Source organism: Oncorhynchus tshawytscha, linkage group LG09 (genome assembly GCF_018296145.1).
Source record: "Oncorhynchus tshawytscha isolate Ot180627B linkage group LG09, Otsh_v2.0, whole genome shotgun sequence".
In the NCBI taxonomy this organism is placed as follows: Eukaryota; Metazoa; Chordata; class Actinopteri; order Salmoniformes; family Salmonidae; genus Oncorhynchus; species Oncorhynchus tshawytscha.
In genome coordinates this window covers 42,911,027-42,925,804 of record NC_056437.1, presented here as the reverse complement: position 1 = coordinate 42,925,804, position 14,778 = coordinate 42,911,027, and the positions used below count along the sequence as shown (strand labels likewise).

At 40.3% G+C, this 14,778-nt stretch overlaps 1 protein-coding gene across 1 annotated transcript in view; it reads right to left on the bottom strand.

Annotated features, from left to right (window-relative positions):
• LOC112257997 (homeobox protein PKNOX2-like) overlaps window positions 1-14,778 on the bottom strand; it is a 100,000-nt gene extending 85,222 nt beyond the window's left edge. Inside the window, exon 1 of the mRNA XM_042327855.1 lies at window positions 14,710-14,778. The gene's annotated coding sequence lies outside the window, so the exon portion shown is untranslated. The remainder of the gene's footprint in view (window positions 1-14,709) is intronic.

Genomic DNA, 14,778 nt, shown 5'->3' with positions numbered 1-14,778 from the left:
GAAACAAGAATTAAATCATGTCTATCGCTACTTATGCTCTCTGCAGTATTTCTTTAGCATCTTTTTGTATTTGCTGGATCTTCCAAAAAGAAGAAAGTGTAGAGAGAGAAAAAGGTATGATGAAAGACATTGCTATTTAACTGTGTTAAATTTGGATCAGTAACTCTCACATTTCAGGGACAGCGGGAACAATAGGATCATTAGAAAAGCAAAGCTCATATCGCAGCACATATCCTAACATATTAATTACCCGGCACACAGTTTGAGTCTGTTTATTATGCATGAAATAATCTAATGTGATGACTGCAATAATTATGTGCACACATAATAAGACAAAAGAGTGGTAACAAATTATAGACAAACGATACCAAATGGGATTAGTAGTTGTAGTGAATAAATGCTCAATGAAAGACTAGGTTGAAAATGAGTACTCCCACCAAACACAGAACATTAGCTACGATTCCCAATAAGTTGTAGTTAGGGGTTTTGCTAGCTAACATTAGGATGACCACATCACAAAAATGTTTAAAATGAAATATCCTTGGAATGTTCTAACATTCAATAAAATGTTCTACACAGAATCTGTAACAATCACCACAGAACATTCCTCAAATGTTCTCATTAAGTTTCTAGGTAATGTAATAACACAATGTACCAGCAATGTTTTCCCATCATAACAAACTTGGCTCTGTGAACATTATAGGAATGTCCTGTGCAACCAAACTTAAACATTGTATGAATGTCATCACAACTAAGCATATTACGTGTTTTGGGAACCTATCTCTTGTAATGTACCCACACTGTTCCCACAACCGAATTAAATGTTTGAATTCTTGTCGAATTCCCAAAATGTTCCCACAACACAAAGAAACATTCTGGGAACCTTTAACGAGCAGATGAAATGTGTTCTGGGAACATTCTTGTAACATTGGGTGAATGTTCTTTGCACCCTAAAGAAACTTTGTAGAATCATCTGCACAACTGGACAGTTTTAATGTTTTGGGAACACACAGTATATTTTGTGATATCCCCACAATGTTCTCACCAGACTGTTCCGACAACCTAATGAACAATTCTGGGAACCTTTAAAGATAGGATTAAATGTGTTCTAGAAAGGTTCTTGCAACATCAGGGGAATGTTTTTTGCACCCTAAAAGAAACATAGTAAAATCCTCTGCACAACTAGACAGTTTTGGAGTACTGGGAACATATCTTTTGTGATGTCCCCACAATACTCCCACCAGACTGTTTCCACAAACTGGAAACATTCTGGGAATCTTTAAAAAACAAATTAAATGCGTTCTAGGAACATTCTTGCAACATCAGGCAATTTTTTTATACAAACATTCTGTAATCATCAGCACAACTGGAAAGTTTTTGTGTTATGAGAACATTTGCCACAACCTAATAAATGTTATGGGAACTTTCACAAAACCAATTTTGTTTTTCTGGGCAGTCTCTACATAATACTATAGATAATGGACTACCAAGCCTGAATTAACGTCTAGAAAATGTACCACGATACTCCACAGGGATGCTGGCCCATGTTGTCTCCAATGCTTCCCACAGTTGTGTCAATTTGTCTGGATGTCCTTTGGGTGGTGGACTATTCTTGATACACACGAGAAACTATTGAGCATGAAAAAAAGCCAGCAGCATCGCAGTTCTTGACACACTCAAACCGGTGTGCCTGCCTACAACCATACCCCGTTCAAAGGCTCTTAAATCACCCACTGAATGGCACACATACACAATCCATGTCTCAATTGTTTCAAAGTTCTTAAAAGATCCTTCTTTAACCTGTCTCCTCCCCTTCATCTACAATTATTGTGGTCCTGTATGGCTCAGTTAGTAGCGCATGGTGCTTGAGCATGGCGCTTGCACCACTAGGGTTGTGGGTTTGTTTCCTGGGGCCACCCATATGTAAAATTACTGTAAGTTGCTTTGGATAAAAGCGTTTACTAAATGGCATTTATTATTATTATATTACTGATTGAAGTGGATTTAACAAAAGACGTCAATAAGGGATCATAGATTTCACCTGGGCAGTCTATTTTATGGAGCAGGCGTTCTTAATGCTTTGTACAGTCAGTGTATATGTAACATTGGGCTTTAAAGGGTTCATTTATTACTATAAAGCAACCCTGATAAGACGTTTTGGTTTTGGTATTTAAAGACAATAGTAAATCTCTATTCATTTTAACATGAAATAGTTCATTTTATTGTATGTTGATAATTACAGAATAACTGGAAAATAGGAACTGGGCCATTGTTTTCAGACACATAAAGACTGAGTGGAATCAAAAGTGTTCTCTTTATCTCTTGGTACAATGGGTAACATGTACAATGAAACTACTAGCATCCTTTTGTCGCTAATTGCTCTGTGTGCAGATTCCTTTAGAGTCTGATATGATAATCCCAAGAACACACACTACTTCCCAGAGCCTCTGCATCCACTTGATAAATCTGCCATGTTCTTGTTTACAATGTGACTTGAAAGGCAACAACTTGATGCCCTGGGCCCCTCAAACGTAACAAATGTGAAAGGACGTAAAATAAGAAGTGGCATGTGTTGTTTGGAAAAGCCAGTGGGAAAATAGATGTGAGTTGAGTCATAAAAACGCAACTATTTCAGAACTGAAATGTGGTTAGCCTAAAACGTCTTACAAACACACATCTTTCATTCACAAAAGGTGTGCGTGTGTGTGTGTGCCACTGCGAATTCAAGGCATAAAAATCCCCAGATCCGTACACAGTCATTTAATTTACCTTTGACTGCATTTAAGGTTTGGATTTCATATTAAATCCCTGACTTTACTACATTTCAAGCCCGAATGAAATTCCTGGACACAAAGTTCAATGGGATCTTCATAAACATGTCACTAAAGCATTTCCTGTTGAGGAGTGAAAACCTGCACTGTGTAAAAGTTGCCCTTACACACAGATCTTAGATCAGCTTACCGTCCCAAAAGCCTAGCCTTATTCATTAGAGGTTATGGATGCAAAACTGACCTTAAATCAGCATTTAGGACCTACAGTACTTCATACTATTTCAAAGAAACCTTCTCCTTAATTACAAATCAACCCGGCCCCCTTGGGCTTCAGCCTTCCGGTGATAAAGGAGCAGGGTCTGACACATGGCTAGGGCTAAACATGATCTTCTTGCAGAAGCATTGAAAGAGCAGCAAGATTCAGATATTCCCAACCTATACTGCAGAGCAACTGGCCAAAACATTACATTTCCACATTAGTCATGTCACAACAAACCTACTTCGATTCTCTACAAGAAATGGTATTTAAAGAGGAATCTTGCAAGAATACTCTGTGTCTTAACGAGGGAAGCAGCTGAGGAAAATTCCAGACAAAATTAAAAAAAACTGTAATGAAGAACAGAATCGAGCCTAACTGACTAAAAGTAAAGTGCTAAGGGGTTGACTCTCAATGCAATCCTGTAGCTTTAAAGTTACGGTATAACATCAATGTTTTGCGGTGAGAACAGGAGAGGGAAAAGCAATGACTGGGAATACAGCAGATATGGCCGTCTGGATGAACTGTGCACTTTCCAAGTTGACAGCTTATCAATTTTGGTTTTAAAAATCCTCAAAGACCGTTAAAGTAATTTGAGGAACTCGGGCTCCCCCGAGTGGTGCAGAGGTCTAAGGCACTGCATCTTGGTGCTAGAGGTGTCACTACAGACCCTGGTTCGATCCCGGGCTGTAATCACAACTGGCCATGATGGCGAGTCACATAGGGTGCAGAATTGGCCCAGCGTCATCCAGGTTAGGGGATGATTTGGCTGGGGTAGGCCATCATTGTAAAATAAGAAGTATTTCTTAACTGACTTACTTAGTTAAATAAAGGTTAATAAAATAAAGGAAAACTGTAGCCAGCAGTTATCTGATGATGCATTTCTCCAACCTATACAGTAAACCAATGTTAGTTATTGCAGAAAGAGACACACCTTCAAAGGGTATTAACTTGTCTGTTTTAAGATTACGTAACATCATGGGAAAAGGTACACAAACTTCACGTTATACAACAGTATATTTCAGATACTTAAAGGTTGAACAATATGTCAAATAAGGATAGTATCAACTATCAAGTGTAGTGAAAGTCTACACACTCATTGTACTCGTCACATTTTTCTGCCTTAAAAATGGATTCAAATATGTTTTTTTCCTCCACCTTTTCAAAGTGAAAGAAAAAATGTCTTCATACCTCACAGTTAATACTTTTGGCTGAAATTACTGCTGTAAATCATTTTGAATAAGATTCTACCATATTTTGCCTGTGCTTATCTCCATTCTGTTTCTTTTATCCTGAAGTCTTTAAACGATTACAAGCAGATCCAAAACATGATGCAGCCACAACTATGCTTGAAAATCTGGAGGGTGGTACTCAGTAATGTGTTGTTCTCACAGGTCAGGGTTTCTTCCTGGAGTGTACTACCTGGAGTAGCACCCGTGGGTTTCCTCTAGTATCCAGGTGACCCTGATTGGGCTAATTGGGATCAACTGCTGGATGACTATTTAGGTTCCTCTGCAGACTGGGCCAGTTGCTCAGGTCTCATGTTTTGTTCAGTGTTCTCATGTGCCCTTGCTTTGTTGTTTTGCTATGAAGACCTTAAGTAAATATTCTGGATTTACCCTTAACTCTGCCTGCTGTGGTTCTCTGTGCCTGGGTCCAAGTTTGCACTAGCACTATTGTCACAGTAGACCTGAGCTGCAAAATGGACCCAGCAGAGATTCTTCAATCGTCCGAGGGACACTCCAAGCTCCACCACTTACGGTCGCCTCTCACTAACCATGGAACAGTGATTGGTCGCCAGGAGGCGCGGCTGAAGACTTTGTCGGAGGATTTAGGAATTCTTGTGTTCACTCTGTAGACGCGATAGACGGGAGCAACTGCTGCTGCACCTGTGGCGGTTTCTAACCCTCCACTTCTTACCAACCCATCATCCTCCTCCCCTCGGGAGCCTCATCTCTCATCACCGGAGCGCTATGAGGGGCATCCTGGGAGGTGTCGTGGGTTCCTGCTCCAATGTTCGCTAGTCTTCGAGCTACAGGCATCAACGTTTCCCACCAAGCGTTCCAGAGTGGCATACGTCATCTGCTTGCTCTCAGGACGGGCTCTGGCCTGGGCCATGGCCATCTGGGAGCAGCAATCAGACATTTGTTTCAATTGGCAAAGCTTCACCCAGGAGATGAGGAGGGTTTTTGATCACCCCATCAGTGGCAGAAATGCTACTCAAAGACAGGGCAGCTGGAGCGTAGCTGATTACGCCATTGACTTTCGGACACTCGCCGCTGAGAGCGGTTGGAATATACAGGCACTTCACTCAGTCTTTCTGAACGGACTCAGCGAGGTTCTCAAGAATGAACTGGCTTCCCGGGACAACCCTGACACTCTGGAAGAGCTTATCGTTCTGGCCATCCGGATTGACAACCGGCTTCGGGAACATCGTCATGAGAGGACAGAGGGGTCCTGAGTTGGTTCCAGTGTTTCGGGCCATGCTGAGGGAGTCGACTCTTCACTGCCGTATGCTGGGCCTGCTTGTCCTGTACCCCTTCAGGGTTCTCAATTCGGCTATGGTCCTCCTTCATATCCTTCAGAGGAGCTGATGCAATTGGGAGGCACCAGACTTTCCGCTCTGGAGAGTCAGATACAGTCTCCTGCGGCCAATAAGGTACGCACCTTGCTTCTGGACAACCTGTGGTGGGACAAGGAACAGTTGGATATTCCAGCTTTCAAAGATTAGGGCTACTGACTGTTTTCTGAATTGCACATTAGCTCGCCAACAAAGGCTGCCACTCACTAAGCTGCACACTCCGTTGTCGGTCACTGCACTGTATGGTCGAGCAACTCACCGTGCCTATCGAACTACGAGTTCTGGTTGACCATGTGGAGCTTATCCAGTTACATCTGGTGGACTCTCCTGAGCTTCCCCTGGGTCTTGGACATCTGTGGCTTTCCACCCATAATCCTCAAATTGACTGGCCTTTGGGAAGAGTTCTGGGATGGAATCCTTCATGCCAGTTCACCTGCCAGCAACTCTCTCCTAACCTTTCCGGTCCTGCTTGTCTGGAGACATCCGATCCTCCTGTTCTGCTGGCTGGGAATGACAAGCCCGATCTTTCCCGCGTACCTCGGGATTATTGGGATTTGGATCAGGTCTTCAGCAAACAAATGGCCAGAAAACTACCTCCTCACAGGCCCTACGATTGTGCCATTGACCTGTCCGGCACCACTCCACAGAGAGGAGGGCTGTATTCTCTCTCAGGTCCAGAGACTACAGCCATGAACAGTTGTTTTGAAGAGGTGCTGGCGGCAGATTATATTTGGCCATCCACTTCACCTGCAGTTGCAGATTTTTTCTTTGTTGGGAAGAAGGATGGGGGATATCGCCGCTGTATCGATTACTGGGGTTTAAATAACATTACAACCAAGAACCGTATCCAGGTGACCCTGATTGGGCTTATTGGGATCAACTGCTGGATGGTTATTTAGGTTCCTCTGTGGACTGGGACAGTTGCTCAGGTCTCATGTTTTGTTCAGTGTTCTCGTGTGCCCTTGCTGTGTTGTTTTGCTATGAAGACCTTAAGTAAATATTCGGGATTTACTCTTACCTCTGCCTGCTGTGTTTCTCTGCACCTGGGTCCAAGTTTGTACTAGCACTATTGTCCCAGTTGTATTGGATTTGCAAATGTTTTGGAATATTTGTATTCTGTACTCTGTCAATTAGAATAGTATTGTGGAGTAACTACAATGTTGTTGATCCATTTTTTTGATCCATCCTCAGTTTTCTCCTATCACAGCCATTACACTATGTAACTGTTTTAAAGTCAACATTGGCCTCATGGTGAAATCTCTGAAATGTTTCCTTTCTCTCTGGTTAGGAAGGACACCTGTATCTTTGTAGTGACTGGGTGAATTGATACACCCTCCAAAGTGTAATTAATAACTTCACCATGCTCAAAGGGATATTCAATATCTGCTTATTTTACCCATCTACCAATAGGTGCCCTTCTTTGCGAGGCATTGGAAAGCCTACAGTGCCTAGTCTTTGTGGTTGAATCTGCGTTTGAAATTCACTGTTCGGTTCAGGGGCATTACAGATAATTGTATGTGTGGGGTACAGGGATGAGCTAGTCATTCAAAAATCATGTTAAACCCTATTATTGAACACAGTGAGTCCATGCAACTGATTGTGTCTTGTTAAGCAATATTTTACTCCTGAAATATTTAGGCTTTCCATGACAAAGGGGTTGACTACTTATTGACTCAAGACATTTCAGCTGTTCATTTTAAATGAATTTTTTTTTTTTTTTTTGAAAGAAACATAATTCCACTTTGACATTATGGACTATTGGGTTTAGGCCAGCGACCCAAATCTCAATTTATTCCATTTTAAATTCAGGCTGCAACACAACAAAATGTGGAAAAAGTCAAGGGGGGTGAAGACTTTCAGAAGGCACTGTATATCCATTGTTTTTGTCAAAAGTGCTGAAGATCATTAAATTTGGTTGGCAATCATTGATGGACAGCAATATTAAAACCAGGACTGAGTTAGATGTCAGATGAAAACCTGCCTCAGTCTTCTGAATACCTAACCCTGGGATATAGTTATATTTCTCAGTACAGCAATAACACATTGTAATGCCAAAGACACACCAGAATGGCTTTCCAAGAGGTGTTGAGTGTACCCATGGGTATAGTCTCAATACTAACTTTAAATCTGCTTGAGTTGAACATTGCTGTCCATAACAACATTTTATGAGCTGGTAATACAGTATGTCTCCCTAAGAGTTGTGCAGAGTTGGTAGAATCTTACTCAAAAAAATGTACAGCTGTAATTGCTGCCAATGGGGCTTCCACCAAGTATTAACTTTGGGGTGTACAAGACATACACAAGAAATCGTTGTATTTTATCGTTATTCATTTAGAAAATGTTCTATACCTTTTCTTTCTCTTTGAAAATGTGAAGCAGGCTGTGTTGATCTGTTGGGAAAAAATCTAAATGAATCCTTTTTAGATCAAATTTTAAGGCTGCAAAATGTGATAGCTGTGCAAGGGGTGTACATTCACTAGGCACTGTATATGTTTACAAGATGGATTTCGAGAATAGCTTACTTCCCTCCCTAAAATAGACTGAGTCAACGAGTTCAGCTTGCAGAATGCACAGAACCATGGAATCATTGGCTCAAATTCTAGAAGAGGTAGCTATAGAGGGGCCTAATGTTTTTGCCTAGAACCCCTCAATCACCTATGTCAAAGCTGAGAGAAGCTGGAAGCTTTACAGTCTCCCTGCGGCCAAAATGCCTTAATGCATTATATTACAGTGATAAAATGGTACTCCTTAAAGTATTTTGGAGAGTCAAAGTCTAGTAAAACATAAGACATAACATTACCAGGGAGAAATGCACTTCCAGTAGTCAACGTTCATATAAAATCATTGCGCTTTTACAGTAAGGGGTTGGACACATTGAGGAAATCATTTGTGGTATTACCACTAAAACTCATTACAATAAATGATTCTGATGTCACAGTTTAAGCAATGCTTTCAGTCCATTGATGCAGTGCTTCTGCTATAACAAAGCCCATGAGAAAAATGTCCTCGATTTCCTATGTCAGACGTTGCATCTGACTTTTGATAATAAACCTCGATGGACCCCGTAGGGAGAACAAAAACAAGGTGCACAAATAGATTTGCAGGAAGGGAAACTTAAATATCGACTAATGTTAAAAAGCTAGGAGGTGGGGGTACAGAGGGAAAATGTTGTCCTCCAAACCAATGATATCCTGTAGAACAATGCTTTGAGAAATACACAGGAAATAGAAATGTCAGAAAGGAATGAGTGATGTCATTCCAGTAAACTGTGAAAGATGCCACTGTTTAGGACAAAATAGCACTAAAGCGATTGCATCCATTCCAAGGAGATTTATACTGTTTTTCCAAGTACAGTCTACTACTGTATGGTGCCAATCATCAAGATGAGGCAATGGACAAACCGGATTCCATCAAGACAATTTCAGAAGAAACTCCCTATTTTGGCACGTGGCTACAACCACTATGGAAAAACTCTCTCCATGTTGTCTGCGTCTCAGCCAACGTTTTGTAACACAACTGGTCGAAATTTCCAGCCAACTCGACAATGACACTTCACACCCCAAAACTAATTGAGGGAATATGAATGGTTGCTCTAGCTGCAGCTTGAACCTAAAGGGTATAAGATTTTTAAGCAACTTTAGGTTTACCATTTTTGCCCATACATTTATGTATTTTTGAAGAACGGAGAACACAAATATGCAGCAGCCATAGCGGTTTTACCTCACCCTGCTCAGCTGCTACTAGAATAAAATACATTCTGGATTTAGTGGCAGACTTCATATTTCTCTCTGTAAGGCTGTGTTAATTTATTCGAATTATCTGCATTCCACCAGAGATAAGAATCAAATAAGTTCCAGGTTTGCAGTCCTGTCTTTAAACACAGGATAAATAATAAGCTGCTGTTCATTTATTTTACTTTTGATCCTTGAATAACAATAATCATTGCAGTCTAAATACAATGTTGATTTTGGTTTGAATAATAACAATAATAGCAACAATAATAACAATAATATTGTAAAGATGTTTACATTTACTTGAAATTAACTTTGTTTTGAATTGTATAATATAACATTGACTGTAATCTACCAAACTATAATTACCTCCGCTTCAGCTAAACACAATTAAAACATCAGCATTCTGTTTTGTGAGTTTTGTTTAGTTTCCAGAATGTCTTCCTGTTGCTACTTCATCATTCTAAAAAAGGGCAATAAAATCAAAGTGCTGATGCTGAAATCATTAGCAAATGACTAAAACCTTTGTTCAATGTTATTTTATGCTGTGCTGTTTTATAGTTATACAGATCTCCAACCATGAGGGTTGTCTGGACAACCTCTATAGAACCATATAGAGCTGGCCTAGTATTTGGTGATCTGTTGATTTTGGAAAACATGTAATTAAAGTCATAGGAACAAAATCTGCTTGTTACTATTCAGCAGTAGTGGCTTTGGAAACATCCTCAAAAACATCTTGGAGTGTTCTAATGCATTTTCATGACCATGTCTATTTTCTGTCCTTCTGCAGACTGGGCAAGTTGCAGCAAAAGATCAGCCAATAGCACATGACACAAACAATATTGAGGATCGTTAAATACGCCCATCGCTCCTCTCGGAGCATAAATCAAGAAAATCCGTTTCCTCTCCGTGTCAGTCCCCGGTGACGGACTTAGAATAAGAGCGATGCCCATGCTGCATTAGAGGGAGAATGGGGCGAGGGGTAAAGTATAAAAGCATGCAGGGTCCTCCTTACACTGAGCCATCGGAAAGCTAAAGCAGGCCTCGTCATTCCTCAGGAAAGCAATAGGGATCAAGTAGGCTTAGTGCCTGGCCGGTGAGGACCTCTGATGTAGGTGCCACAACATGCATCCCAACTGCTCGAGGTGTGCTGGTGTGCTTCACTTTTGAGGCCTGTGCTGCAGAGAAAAAGGCCCAACTTGTTGTGAGCTCCAAAGAGATATACTGTACCTACCCAGCAGACTAAGTCCTCATGAATTATACCAAACAACATGCATACTTTAGGGTCTTTCTCTTTCTATCGCTTCATCTGACTGCTAACAAAAAGATGAAATGAAATGGGCCTTTTCAGGGCCGGTTCCAGGCATAAGCGACATACGCGGTGTGATCAAAATAGGGGGGGGGCACACACACGACTCAGTCGGGGTTTCAACTTACTATTGAGAGTAAGAATAGTAGAATACACCAGGTGCAATTGTTCGGAATTTGGTTGTGCATCAGCGGTTTTTCTCTTGTTATGTCAGTCACAGACAGTCACTCAATTATCGATGTTAGCTAACAATTTTTTTGATTGGTAGTTAGTCTTGCCAGCTATCTAAACTTGTAGTTATCATGGCCGAATGGGGGCCCAGATCTCCAGGGGGATTTTGTTAGTCATTCTCACTCAGATATTATATTAACATGGCATAAGTCATTACAAAATGTGTAGAATTGCAGGAAATGTTATTTAAATCTGCAAAACATTCTCTCTACCCCATGGCAAATAGTGTAGAATTGCAGGTTATTTTCTGTAAAACTGCAAATGTATTTTCTCTGACCAATGGGAAAATGAGTAGAATTGCATGAAATGTGTTATAAAATTGCAATGTTTCCTCTCCACCCTATGGCAAAATGTGTAGAACTGCAGAAAACTTGCTTTAAAACACTAAAGTATTTTGCCGCGGGATGGGGGTGCCCCAACCAAATCTCGCTTAGGGCCCCCAAAAGAGTAGAGCCGGCCCTGGGACTATTAGAACGAGACCTGAAATACATTGATAATATTCACAGAGAAAATGATGTATTTGTTACTTTGGCAATATGAAGGAGGTGGTATTAGGTGCTACGGCAAAGAAAGAGCAGCCATTTACATATCGCTTCAATTTTCTCAAACGCTTTATGGCCATACATAAATGCACAAATTGGTTAATAACAGATGCTGTTCTTGCTCTGTTTATTTCATTCATTTAGTGCAACTGAATCACTTTATTAGTGATTATCCTCTAAAAGCTGCAGGAGAGCACAGCATCGCACCTAATAATGTAATTTACCCATAAACTGGGGAATGGGAATATGCAAATAATGTATGGGTGTTGGGTATCTGCAGTTTTGCCCCTGGGCTGCTTGTCCCATGACACAAATCATCAATTAGGATCCCAGCAGGGCTTTGGAGCATCTAAATCGTGTGTGTGTGTGTGTGTGTGTGTGAACAGCTTCAATGTGTCTGTAAATCTATTGGAGGGATGCAACACCTTTCTTCCACGTAAAATTCCATAATTTGGTGTTTTGTTGATGGTGGTGGTAAACGCTGTCTCAGGCTCCGCTCCAGAATCTCCCATAAGTGTTAAATTGGGTTGAGATCTGGTCACTGATCTCCATGGCATATGGTTTACATCATGCTCATCAAACCATTCAGTTACCAGTCGTGCCCTGTGGATGGGGGCATTGTCCTCCTATGGAGGCATACCCATGGTAGCCAAAATAATGGCCTGCCCAGCATTTTTATACATGACCCTAAGCATGATGGGATGATAATTGCTTCATTAACTCAGGAATCACACCTGTGTGGAAGCACCTGCTTTCAATATACTTTGTATCCCTTATTTACTCAAGTGTTTCCATTATTTTGGCAGTTATCTTTACAGCGCATATATTATATGAACCGCCCTCTGAAAAAAAAGACAAAACAAAACAAATTGTTTATATCAGATGCAGGGTTTTACGAAAAGAATGCCTCAACTACTTTGACTAAATGAAATAATAACAGATGTCCAAACATTGCAAATGGATACATATTGAACTCATTAGTATGGCATGACATGATAGTGAATCAGAACTCCCTATGCCTTTTTATACATTGAAATTTCGTGAGGGAAAGACAAAAAAGCTTAACTCTTTATAATTTACATGGCAATAAATTGAGGATACACGACTGAAGTGAATTCCAAATTATGTGGAAAAACTTTGAGTGTGTTCTTGTCAAATGCCTAGCCCACTAAAAGCCCAATTCTGGAACAAACAAGTCATCTAAAATAGAAAGTAGCGACTGGGCAATGAATCGTGCCACACAAAGAGAGCCAATGTTCAGTCTGGAGAGGTCTTGCATGGTATGCCTCAGGATTGAAAAGCAAACATTGGAGTCACTGTGATGCTGACAGCCACAAGCCATTCACTTTAGACAAATCACCCTCTGTATCCCTATTAAAAATATAGAAATAATAAAGTGCCAAACTGAATCTATTATTGATAGACATGGATTACATGCTGACAAGGGCAATGACATGTATATTACAGTACATTATATTACGCAATTTCAGATTAATGCAAACCAAATCACTTATGGGAAAATTCATTTTAAAAAAGTATAATCAAATCCAATAAGATAAAAATCTAAAAAGGTCCAATGCAGTTGTTTTATCTCAATATCAAAAAAAATCTTGGTAACAATGAAGTACCTTGTGATTGTGATTGTTTTCAATTAAAATAGTAAAAAAATAAACAAAAATAGCTTCTTATCAAAGAGCAATTTCTCAAGCAAGAATTTTGCTAAGACTGGGAGTTGTCTGAGTGGGGAGGGGAAAACTGAAAACTGAAAACTTGCTGTTATTGGCAGAGAGGTTTGCACCGCTCTTTCTTATTGGTCTATTAACTTTACAGCATGCCGATGTCACCAGGCAGGCAAAAAATCCGTCCCACCAAAACAGGCTGAAATTTCAGGCCATCTTTTCAAACAGCTCTTACATTAAAAGGGCACAGTACTATTACAACCTCGTAGTGTGGAAACATCTATAGAAAACACGGGTATAGAAAATATAGAAAAACACGTTTTTTTATTGCACTGGACCTTTAAAAACGTTTTGCCATGCTCAGGCTATTACAAGATTTGACTGACAAATCATTACCAGTCTACCTGCTTAACTATGGCATTTGTATTTTAGACCAATTACGAATGATTAGGCTACAAAGACTGACTAGCATCCCACTGGGCACACGCTGGTTTAATCAACATTACTTCCACTTCATTTCAATGGAATTACGTTGAAACAACTTGGAATAGACATTGAAGTGATGTCTGTACCCAGTGGGATAAAGCTTAACCACCATATGTGCCATAAATGCAAAATAATGCACCCCAATGGTCTTCACTGAAATATACTTTTAATGTAGCCCATTTGACACACATAAACCATTTTGTTGACATCCTTTCATACACTTATATTTCTTTCACATACATTAGCAACTGTGGATTTTGTATAGCCTGTAAGTGGTGCAAAACAGCACAGTATAACCTAAAGTTAGTCGTAGACTAACTACTTTACCTAACATAGTCTGACAGCAAAGCGTTTGTTTGCCTTAAACAAGAGGACACATTAGTTCCACCTATAGCCTATCAATAACAAAACGCTTATGAGAAGGATAAGACCGGATACAATGCCATTTCAAGACAATCATCCAGGTGCAAAATCAATGAAGAATATACTGCAAAATCAATGAAGAATATACAAATCCATATACATGAAAAATGCCTAACATATAGGCTATGTCAGTCAAAACATATTTGCCAATACAATTAATTAATCACACAAATAGAAAAATGCATAATAACTTATTAATAAATCATTATTCAATAAGCATGATACATTGTCACGCGTGGAAAGCGCGTTCACGTGCGCAGTGTCTAAAATTGTCTTGTGCAGTCCTTCGATTATTCTCTCAAACCAAAACATTGTTCTATTCTCCATATCCCTTACAAACACCTCGCAAACACCTCGCAAAACGTGCCCTAAATGCCATTAACAGAAACATAACCAACATATTTTATTAATCCATACGCTGCATCAAGAAAAAAACATCCAGTCTTCCCATCCAGTACAAAAATGTATCTCCCTTCTCTGTTTCTTTCTTTTCCTCTCCTCCCTCCCTTTCACACACGTTCTCCCTCCTCCCCTCTCTCCCTGTCTATCTTGCTCTATCTCTCTCCCGCTCTCTCTCCCTAGCATGGCCCTGTCTGTATGAATAATGTGCTGCCTTTTGTAATGAGGGCGAGGGGGGAAAAAAGACGCTGGAGTGTTAGCCTGCTCCATGCTCTGACATTGAAAATGAATGACAGCTTACCTGAATGCCAATCTTCATCAGACTGACACTAGGCTGACAACACAGCCTATACTCCCTTGCACAAACTGT